Source organism: Lingula anatina, chromosome 9 (assembly GCF_051362555.1).
Source record: "Lingula anatina isolate TDL-2025a chromosome 9, LinAna3.0, whole genome shotgun sequence".
NCBI lineage: Eukaryota > Metazoa > Brachiopoda > Lingulata > Lingulida > Lingulidae > Lingula > Lingula anatina.
This window is the reverse complement of record NC_141775.1, coordinates 15,413,581-15,425,363: the sequence shown is the minus strand read 5'-3', so window position 1 is coordinate 15,425,363 and position 11,783 is coordinate 15,413,581. Positions and strand designations below refer to the sequence as shown.

The following is an 11,783-nucleotide window of genomic DNA, read 5'->3' as shown; positions in this document are numbered from 1 at the left end:
CGGGTATGTGTGTGTTCAAGATGATCTTTTATGTTGAAAGTACCAGTAAGTAGAATAATTTTTGAATACCATAGAAAGACTCTGGTTAAAACAATAAGAGAGAAATATATTTTGTAAGTTACAATTTAAAAATATGATTATTTTTATCATAGTCTTGAAGTTGTTGAGCGTTAATATTATTTGAAGATAGAGGACGCGAGTTCTGGAGATTTCGAATATTAGAAAAAGAGAAACTGGTGGTAAATAATTTTTTTTTAAATTAAAATTACAACGTTTGTTTTCACAAGCTTGAAACAGAGGCCCGCTTTTATTACTGAAAATTGACCGTGATCTTGAACGGGCTTAGTATTTCCCTTCGTAATTCTCTTGAACTCATTTGCTTGATGTATTTCTGAGGCAACGATTATATTGTGCTCTTCGTTATTAAACGTGAATACTCATCAAATAACAAAAAAAATTAACTTGGTAGTGCACTTGAAAGATTCAAGAGAAATTGAGACTTAGAGGGAAAAAACACAAAATGCTGTCACTGTCTTATCTTCAGCTTTAGTGGAAAAAGAGGATTCAGTCTTTCTCTATACAGAGAAGTTGCGTGGAAAATTTCATCTTGGTTTGTGGACGAATATCTCGGCAAAAAGACTGGTTCTGTGGCCACTGATGACAGTTTGACTTGTACACGGTAGAAAACACCACACTATCTGACTCACCCGTAGCATTCCAACACAGGATATTTTGAAAATCTGTCTAATAAGAAGAAGAAGAAGAAGAAGAAGACATTCCATGAACCCTGAATCACATTGTAAGACAAACAATAAAAAATGAAAAAGAAAGAAGGACGTTATTATTCAGCTCAGCGTCTTTGTGATATAATGTTGGCGAATTAACCCCGACTGTTCAACCTTGGGGTATGTACAACTAGAACGACATGTACGACAGTATTTTACGAGTATTTGACACGGTAGTAATTGCCTTAAGTAGGTCGTAAAGATTTTTATTGCAATAAGCAAACGAGGAAAGGATTGGAAATTGCCGGATCTGACTTAATCCTGTGACTTTGTAATGTGCTTGTCTGCTTTAAGGGGAACACAATCTCTCTCTCTCTCTCTCTCTCTCTCTCTCTCTCTTTCTCTCTCTCTCTCTCTCTCATACACACACACACGCACACGCACACACTGACAGAATAAAGTTTACACATTATGAGAATTTTGTGAATGGGGTTTTCACACAAATTAAGATGACAGAGCCTGGAATTTCCGAAATCATCCGATGAACACCATTTTAATAAAAAAAAACAGCTAATCATCAAATACAAATAAACGCTTCTCCCCGAAAGATAAACCCACATTTTCGCTGACAAATTAGTACGAACTTGCTACCCTTTTCATGAATAGATTCAAAACGCCTTTGGTACTTAGTAGTTTAATAAGCCTTAGGTCTATTAGATGTCCTCTGTTGTCTCCAAAGGTGATAGAGGTGATAATCCTCCACCCATTTAATGGCCTTTTGATGCAAATCAATCCTCTCTCCCTCTCTCTCTTAGTGTAGATGAACGTGCGCGCGCGCGCGCACGCGTGTGTGTGTATGTGTGTGTTGCGAGGCTTCATAATCTAATAAATGTAGCTCTTGACATAAGTGGAGATTTTGGAGGTCTCTTTTTGCATTTAAAGACATGTATGAGGATTACAGAAAGCTCATCCTTCTGTTAAAAAATTATATTTCTTGCCGATGATTTGCACTGCATGTTTTATCTTAGCATGTGTGTGTGTGTGTGTGTGTGTGTGTGAGAGAGAGAGAGAGAGAGAGAGAGAGAGAGAGGGCGCCGATTGCAGCTATCACACTTATCCGTCAGGTTCTCTTTGGTTCGAACCCTGTTATGTAAGTCTATCAGTTGTAACATAAAACATCTTTTAAATCTACCCAAGGCTGGGCATTACTATCTAAAGAAAAGAAAAGGTCGTACAATATAGTGTCCTAACCTATTGTTACTTCTTACCAGAATAGATAATAAGGTTAGACTTGCCATAACTGTATTAAAGAGACAAATCGGTGTTGTTTTTTCAATTTTCAGTATTGGTATTATTCATCTATCAGCAGAAATTGCAATTTATCATTTGCTAGATGAGTATCAAGGATAAGCGGGCTTGTGGCATGGTCTTGTGATTATGATTTGAATTTATTACAAAACGCTTTTTTCCTCTCTGTCAAAATATAAAGATATAAATATAAAAAATTCCCCTAGCCACTGCCACTTTCTTGCCAAATGTTTGACTGTCGTATCTTATAATTGCAACAAAGAAGTTAGAAACAGCTGCTAAGAGCATATATTTATCTTGGTCTTCATTTCTCTCCTGTGTTCTTTCCATTGTAATAAGCACTGACTGTAAGTAAGTCAAGAGAATTAGTTTTCATAGTTTGACGATGCGTTGCCCATTGAAACGCAAATAAATGGTGATTTATTCTGCATGTGGCTTATATCAAATTAACCATCCCAACCTTCGTCACAAATTTCTCAAGGCAAAATACTGCTTCCAAAATATAAAATCACAAACCCGTTGGGACGGTATAAAATGCTTGTCTTGGTCCAGTTTTGACAGACTTCGACTTCAGTCAAGCTCCAAGTCACACTTCAACAGATAGCAGACGACGCCTCTTTTGCCGCCAAGATGATAAAGCTGATTCTACTCGCTGCTCTCGTGGCTTTGACAGCAGCCTCTTTGTGGGACTCTGGGAGTAAAAGGTGTGTTAGTTTGTGATTGTGTGTGTGTTTGTGTGTGTGAGAGAGAGGTTTATTACTTACTGTATAATTGTTCATTTCTGCAATTAACTCTTACCAATGCTCAATTTATCTAAAAGGGGAACCGGAGGAGACAGGATTGTGTCGGAAGTGACGTCTAGTGGTGTAAGACGTGAAGCTGGGTGGTCATTATTAGCTGGAGGTGAACGGGAGTGAAGACGTCGGCTCAGAGAAAAAAGAGAATTGAGACAACACATACGAAGAAATGATATTTTTATAAAGAAAATGATACGCTCAGTCTTTAGTGCACGTCTTATAAGAGGAGTGCCACTGAAGACTGTTTGACAGGCGACGTTTTCTTCTTTCATATTGATAGTTTATCCCGATGAAATTGAAAAATTGCTTGTCTTTTTATTTTGTAAAAGGACTCAGTATGGATACCAACCAGGCGGATATGGAAATGGCGACAACAGCTATTTAGATCAAAGGTACGGATATGGCGATAGCAACGGATATCGCAGCTACAGTTACAACAGCAATAGAGGAGGCTATGGATACAAAAGTGCTGGATACGGAAAGCCTCAATACAGAGGAATGAATGGAGTCATGCCCCATTGGGATGGAGTCAGTATTCAGTAAGATTACGTTATGCTGTCACATTTTTAATTTTTTTTCTCGTTTGTACACTGGAATCACTTCAGCTTAATGCATGTATTCCTAATGGCTTTTTAAAACAAGTCAGAAAAAAAGATGAAAAAATGTTTATAGGCAATGTTCGTTTTGATAAAGTCTGAAAATATGACATAATTCGTGATGATAATGTCATCGTTTTGGCCAACACTATTTATTCTGTAAACGGGTCAGCCCAGTAAACGAACGACTTAGGTTGGAGAAATGTTAACAAAGGTTTCTCAACAGAATCTGGTCCAGTTTGGGGCCAATATAACCCAGATAAAGCTCCACCAGAATCCACCCATGGCAAAGTGCCAAAATCCAAAATGGCCGCCAATGCATTGGGGGGGTATTTAAGTGGGCATACCATGGAAACTGGGCAACTTAGAAACTTGCGACAGGTATCATTCAACGTTTTGACGTTCTCAGTGGTGGTCTCCTGTATGCAGTTCTCAACAGAAGCTACAAAAATCATAAAAATGTAAGTTCATTTCTGAAAGAATAAAGATAATTGATGTATTTTAAAGTATTTGGCCCTTTTTTCGAGACTGACATTGCCATTTAAGCATGACCTTGACCTCTGATGACTTCCAAACCATTTTCAAATGGATGGCCATGCCTTTGATCATTAGAAATGGTACCTGTCACAAGTTTCTAAGTTACCCAGTTTACATTTAATTACCCTCCCCTACGCATTGGCGGCCATTTTGGATTTTGGCACTTTGCCGTGGGTGGATTCCGGTGGGAAATTATCTGGGTTATACTGGTTCATAACTGGACCATATGCAGTTGAGAAACCTTTGCTAACATTTTTCCAACTAGTCAATCCACCAAGTCTTGTATTGGTCCGTTTTAATAGCTAGCGTGACCTATGTAGTGTGTAAAAGTCATTATCAATCATTTCTTTCTATTCCAGAAACTGATGCTGCGCATAACCTTAATTCTGTAATGTGCACAAGCGGATATGACGACATCAACCACATGACCCATTCTATACAGTTCCTTGTACATGTGCCTCTTAAGATCTGGACTTTTTTGGCCATAAATAGACCGGTACAATTTGGAAACATATTCTGTATTACATGTATGAAATTTTACATCGCTCGTGCAATAAAATATATTGATCAAGATGTCATTTTGTTTTGATCTGTTTTCGATCAATGTTGATTGTAAAGTATGACCATGGGAATTGTGTGCCTAAGAATCTATATCGAAAAAACACTTTTACAGGATCATATTTATAAACCCATTGAATAAATCCACAGAAGTATGTATTATGGTCGTATGTCTTGTTTCTTTTGCATGTCCAGCGCTTAAATATGTGTATCTGCAGCGATACAGCTGTGTATGAAAGAAATGTTGATTTTATAAGGTGTGACAACCACTACCACCACAGTGCCATTACATATTATTTCTTTAAGTTCTCCAAGAAACTCTGATTCTGAAGAAAGTAAACTTTGCTAGTGGTATTGAAACTAATAATCACTATAAAACACCCGAAATTTCCTCCGAATAGTAATAAAAAAGAATGCGTTTTGTACACGTTTCCTTTGAAGAGGTCTACATAAGCTCTCTCAGTTAGGTATTTTGATGTAGTTTACTACCTGTATAACCCAATCATCAATGCTATATACAAAGGAAGTGCTAAGGGCATGTCGATTCTTTTTATAGACACGTGCACTCATAATTGGTATAAGTTTGTGACTGGTGTGGTCGGAAGCAATGAGAATAGTATTTGGTGATAGATAGTGACTTTCGGAAGCAACGGAAACTCCCATCTTTTAATTAAAAAGACACAGAGTAAGGTGACCCCCTTCAAAATCTTAGTTGCACAATTGCCCATCTCTGTAAGGTGTGTCAGATGGTCGTGCATAATCAGACTTATCAAGAAATAGAAAAACCGCACTAACAACCAACTGCTGATGTTTTTCTTACGATATCATCGTCTTTTCAAAAGAGTTGTAAGTTGGAAAGATATCAATCCGATTCCATTCTCCATGCGTGCAACAATTGTTCAGTGGTGGTCCACTGGCAGATGCTACGTTATTTTCACTGACATTACTCTCTGGCATGTAAACGTGTTGCCATCAAAAATTACACGTCTACATTAACTGAACCAACATAATTGATTTCGTATGGTTTTCCGAACGTCCAACAACCAAGAGAGATCTCATTACGTTTTTCTTCCCGTTTGGTTCATTAAGTTTATTCATTTCTTTAATACAAGAACATCTCTTGCGCTTTTATATTTCTTTTACACCGCACAAAATTTATGCAATTTATAGTCACGACAAAGACAAGTTTATTTCAAGTAAAAGCCAAGTGAAAAAAATGAAGTGAATCAGTAAATCTATAGTTCAGAAATATGACATTCACTTTAAATCAGAACTCGGGCTGCCACATCGTTGTAAATTACAAAACTGATATAAACATGAAGGCAGGATATAAGCATATTTGTAAATACTGAATCTTTGTATTAATTGTGTGAACAAAAAGTTTGGTACATGGGGGATATTCTAACTGGAGTACACTATGTACAACGATAGTATATGCCGCAGTTCTGCTTAATAAAAATAAATCAAAGTCAAAGACCGATCCATCTTTACCAGGATTCTGTTGGTTTGTTTCAGCCAAATTAAGGTTTATTACTTAGATAAAAACTGACGTTTTTTAAAGAATTCTGTAATGCGAAGGAGCTAAATATTTTTTAATCTATTTTCATTGGTTGTCTTTACTTTTGTCCGCCTACACTATTTTAATGAAACACAAATAAGAGACATGGGTGTTGGCCCACAAAGCGAAAGAAAACCAATGAAAATAGAATAAATATTTACACGCTTCATGGTAACGTATGTATCATTTTAACGTAACAAAGAAGAATAAGCGACGTAAAAACAAGCGTGCGCACATATACAACGTCGCACGCAACCACAGAGTCACGACAACAGAGAACAAACAATGAAATCAGAAAACAATACCTTCGCGTTATTTGGTAACGTATATGTATCATATTTAAGTAACAAATAAGAAATGAGGGCCGTAAAACGTAGTGCGCACATATACAAAGTCACAGCCACTCACAAAGTCGTGACAACAGAAAGCAATCAATGGAATCAGAAAACAAAACCTTCATATTATTTGGCCATGTATATATCGCTAACGTATGTATCATATTAACAATTTTCACAGAAAGTTGAAGGCAAGAAATCTTATTTGTCTCCTTTTCTTTCACTTTAATGTAACATTAAGACATAAGTGTTGGCACACAAAACGAAAGACAACAAATGAAAATAGTTACCATGCGGCGTGTAAATACTTTTTTATTTTGTATTGTTTGTTGTCCGTTTTGTGAGCAAACGCCTTATTCGTACGGCATATTACATGACACTAAGAAGGAAAAGCAGGTCAAGTGAGGATTACTTAGCTTGAAACCGTTTGTTGAAATTGTTTATATGATACATACGGCACCGATATATACGTTACCAAATAATGTGAAGGTTTCGTTTTCTGTTTTCATTGTTTGTTCTCTGTTGTCGCGACTTTGTGGCTGCGTGTGACGCTGTATATTACGTCGCTCATTTTTCTTTGTAACGGTAAAATGATACATACGTTACCATAAAGCGTGGAAATATTTTTTAATCTATTTTCATTGATCGTCTTTCCTTTTGTGTGCCAACACTATTTTAATGAAACACAAATAAAAGACATAAGTGTTGGTCCACAAAGCGAAAGAAAACCAATGAAAATAGAATAAATATTTACACGCTTCATGGTAACGTATGTATCATTTTAACGTAACAAAGAAGAATAAGCGACGTAAAAACAAGCGTGGGCAAATATACAATGTAGCTCGCAACCACAGAGTCAAGACAACAGAGAACAAACAATGAAATCAGAAAACAATACCTTCACGATATTTGGTAACGCATATGTATCATATTTACGTAACACATAAGAAATTAGGGCCGTAAAACGTAGTGCGCACATATACAAAGTCACAGCCACTCACAAAGTCGTGACAACAGAAAACAATCAATGGAATCAAAAAACAACACCTTCATATTAAATTTATTGTCTTTTAGGGTACGTACGGATAAAATTTAGTCCCAAAATATTACACGTCCCTATACTCCCGTTACCGATAGATACATAAAGGAAAAACGGAAAAAACGTCTTTTTAGATTTAAATACCGATAGATCCGATTTTTTTCTGCTGTCCTATATATTTGCGTTCCTATAGATATGACGTCCTCATAAACCCACGTCCTTTAAATCCGCATACCTATAGATCCACGTATATTTAGATCCAAATACCGATAGATCCATTACAGGTACACTATTGCTCGAAATGGTTGGTATACTACTCAGTACAAAAAATGCACTTCTTTAAAACGGCAATACGCAGTCAGCAATATATTATTCTACTAGGTCGTTTTCACACAATACTCAGTGAAAGAACATAAAAAGAACAAAAGTGTGTTCTATATTTCACAACGCTTAATTACTGTTCTAGCGTCAGAACACTGTTTAAAGCGTTCTCAAAATGCAACATTCGAACACGTAAAAAGTGTTCTGAATTTACATGTAAATGTGTTCTAAACAAAACAAAACAAAAAGGAACATAAAAATGTGTTCTAAATTTCACAACGCAAGTTGATATGGGCCTTTTAGCCGATTACGATGTCAGATAGATGGATCTAGCGGTACCTGGATCTAAAGATACGTGAGTTTATAAGAATCTGTTGGTGGATCTATCGGAACGTAAATTTAACGAGACGTAAATCTATTGAGACGTGTATGTATAGAGACGTATCTATCGGGGCGAATATTTTATTGGGACGTTTATCTATATGGCGGACCCCGTCTTTTAACGAGTCAACGTAAATGTGTTAGAGAAGCGAGTCAGGTGAGGAAATGAATTCACAGGGCGGGGAATTTGAGATGCGCAGATTGAGTATTGTGCATTAGTATAAAAGGAATAGCGAGACGAGTAGTTTTCATTCGAGACTGTTTCAGCCGTCTGCGTCGGACTGGTGAAGTAAATCGCAAATGTGTGATTAAAGAATATTTTAAATAGTATCGATGGCATACTAAGAGATTATAAGCAGGTCAGAGAAGTAATGTCTATAAGAGAAGGTATAAGAGGGGCCAGTTGCTATAAGTTGATGTATTGAAAAAGGGTATACGTTTTGTAGTATTCATGAGTGTTGTTTAAACAGAGTAAAAGGTGATAGCGGGGTGTAGGTAACAAAGAAGAAGTGGTAGTAGTGATAAGACTGAGAAGGTGATAGTTTTCTGATGTACAGTTCATTCGTGGTATGTATGCATTCGGTAATACAGATAAGAATGCAACCATTAAAAGGGTTTACTGAATTGTATAAAAGGTGGAGACCTAGATGTCTGGAGAGACATGATCGCCAACGCTGAACAGCTGGGCACTGAATGATGATGATAAAATGTGGTTAAAATTTGAATGTGTTCAACAAAATAGCAGAAGTATTGGATATGAGAAGTTGGTAGAGGGTTATAGTTTGAGAGTGGGTGAAGTACAGTAAATGCGTGGTATGTACGCATTCTGTGACGCAGACAGGCATGCAACAGATCATAGCAATGGTTAACGAAATAAAATGATTTGGATTTGATGCTGTGTTTGGGTGTTTTCGTTGCGAGTTATTAGACAATAAATGATTTATATACGATTAAGTGAAACGAATAAGAATATCAATACTTTTATTTTGTATTGTTTGTTGTCCGTTTTGTGAGCAAACGCCTTATTCTTACGGCATACTACATGACACTAAGAAGGAAAAACAGGGCAAGTGAAGATTACTAGTCTTGAAACCGTTTGTTGAAATTGTTTATATGATACATACGTCACCGATATATATACGTTGCCAAATAATGTGAAGGTTTTGTTTTCTGTTTTCATTGTTTGTTCTCTGTTGTCGCGACTTTGTTGCTGCGTGTGACGCTGTATATTACGTCGCTCATTTTTCTTTGTCACGTTAAAATGATACATACGTTACCATAAAGCGTGTAAATATTTTTTAATCTATTTTCATTGGTTGTCTTTCCTTTTGTGCGCCAACACAATTTTAATGAAACAGAAATAAAATGCATAGGTGTTGGCCCACAAACCGAAAGAAACCCAATGAAAATAGAATAAATATTTACACGCTTCATGGTAACGTATGTATCATTTTAACGTAACAAAGAAGAATAAGCGACGTAATAACAAGCGTGCGCACATATACAACGTCGCACGCAACCACAGAGTCACGACAACAGAGAACAAACAATGGAATCAGAAAACAATACCTTCACGTTATTTGGTAACCTATTTGTATCATATTTACGTAACAAATAAGAAATGAGGGCCGTAAAACGTAGTGCGCACATACACAAAGTCACAGCCACTCACAAAGTCGTGACAACAGAAAACAAACAATGGAATCAGAAAACAACACCTTCATATTATTTGGTCACGTACATATCGGTAACGTATGAATCAAATAAACAATTTTCACAGATAGTTGAGTGCAAGAAATCTTATTTGTCTCCTTTTCTTTCATTTTAATGTAGCATTAAGACAAGTATTGTCGCACAAAACGAAAGACAACCCATTAAAAACTAGTTACCATGTGGCGTTTGAATGAATTTATTGTCGTTTAAGGAGTCAACGTAAATGTGTAAGAGAAGCGAGTCAGGTGAGGAAATGAATTCACAGGGCGGGGAATCTGAGATGCGCAGATTGAGTATTGTGCATTAGTATAAAAGGAATAGCGAGACGAGTAGTTTTCATTCGAGACTGTTTCAGCCGTCTGCGTCGGACTGGTGAAGTAAATTGCAAATGTGTGATGAAAGAATATTTTAAATAGTATCGATGGCATACGAAGAGATTATAAGCAGGTCAGAGAAGCAATGTCTATAAGAGAAGGTATAAGAGGAGCCAGTTGCTATAAGTTGATGTATTGAAAAAGGGTATACGTTTTGTAGTATTCATGAGTGTTGTTTAAACAGTATAAAAGGTGAAAGCGGGGTGTAACAAAGAAGTGGTAGTAGTGATAAGACTGAGAAGGTGATAGTTTCTGATGTACAGTTCATTCGTGGTATGTACGCATTGGGTAATACAGATAAGAATGCAACCATTAAAAGGGTTTACTGAATTGTATAAAAGGTGGACACCTAGATGTCTGGAGAGACATGATCGCCAACGCTGAACAGCAGGGCACTGAATGATGATGATAAAATGTGGTTAAAATTTGAATGTGTTCAACAAAATAGCAGAAGTATTGGATATGAGAAGTTGGTAGAAGGTTATAGATTGAGAGTGGGTGAAGTACAGTAAATGCGTGGTATGTACGCATTCTGTGACGCAGACAGGCATGCAACACCTGATAGCAATGGTTAACGAAATAAAATGATTTGGATTTGATGCGGTGTTTGGGTGTTTTCGTTGCGAGTTATTAGACAATAAATGATTTATATACGATTAAGTGAAACGAATAAGAATATCAATACTTTTATTTTGTATTGTTTGTTGTCCGTTTTGTGAGCAAACGCTTTATTCTTACGGCATACTACATGACACTAAGAAGGAAAAGCAGGGCAAGTGAAGATTACTTGTCTTGAAACCGTTTGTTGAAATTGTTTATATGATACATACGTCACCGATATATACGTTACCAAATAATGTGAAGGTTTTGTTTTCTGTTTTCATTGTTTGTTCTCTGTTGTCGCGACTTTGTTTCTGCGTGTGACGCTGTATATTACGTCACTCAATTTTCTTTGTTACGTTAAAATGATACATACGTTACCATAAAGCGTGTAAATATTTTTTAATCTATTTTCATTGGTTGTCTTTCCTTTTGTGCGCCAACGCCATTTTAATGAAACACAAATAAAATACATTGGTGTTGGCCCACAAAGCGAAAGAAAACCAATGAAAATAGAATAAATATTTACACGCTTCATGGTAACGTATGTATCATTTTAACGTAACAAAGAAGAATAAGCGACGTAAAAACAAGCGTGCGCACATATACAACGTCGCACGCAACCACAGAGTCACGACAACAGAGAACAAACAATGGAATCAGAAAACAATACCTTCACGTTATTTGGTAACCTATTTGTATCATATTTACGTAACAAATAAGAAATGAGGGCCGTAAAACGTAGTGCGCACATACACAAAGTCACAGCCACTCACAAAGTCGTGACAACAGAAAACAATCAATGGAATCAAAAAACAACACCTTCATATTATTTGGTCACGTACATATCGGTTATGTAGCAATCAAATGAACAATTTTCACAGATAGTTTTCTTTCGTTTTAATGTAACATAAAGACATAAGTGTTGGCACGCAAAACCA

The 11,783-nt window shown here is 36.5% G+C and overlaps 1 long non-coding RNA gene across 1 annotated transcript; it reads left to right on the top strand.

Moving 5' to 3' along the window:
* Window positions 1–2,513: 2,513 nt before the first annotated feature.
* Window positions 2,514–4,672, top strand: LOC147759968 (uncharacterized). The gene is made up of 3 exons (XR_015331103.1): window positions 2,514–2,737; window positions 3,160–3,369; window positions 4,323–4,672. It is a non-coding gene; the product is annotated as an uncharacterized LOC147759968 (long non-coding RNA).
* The last annotated feature ends 7,111 nt before the right edge of the window (window positions 4,673–11,783 follow it).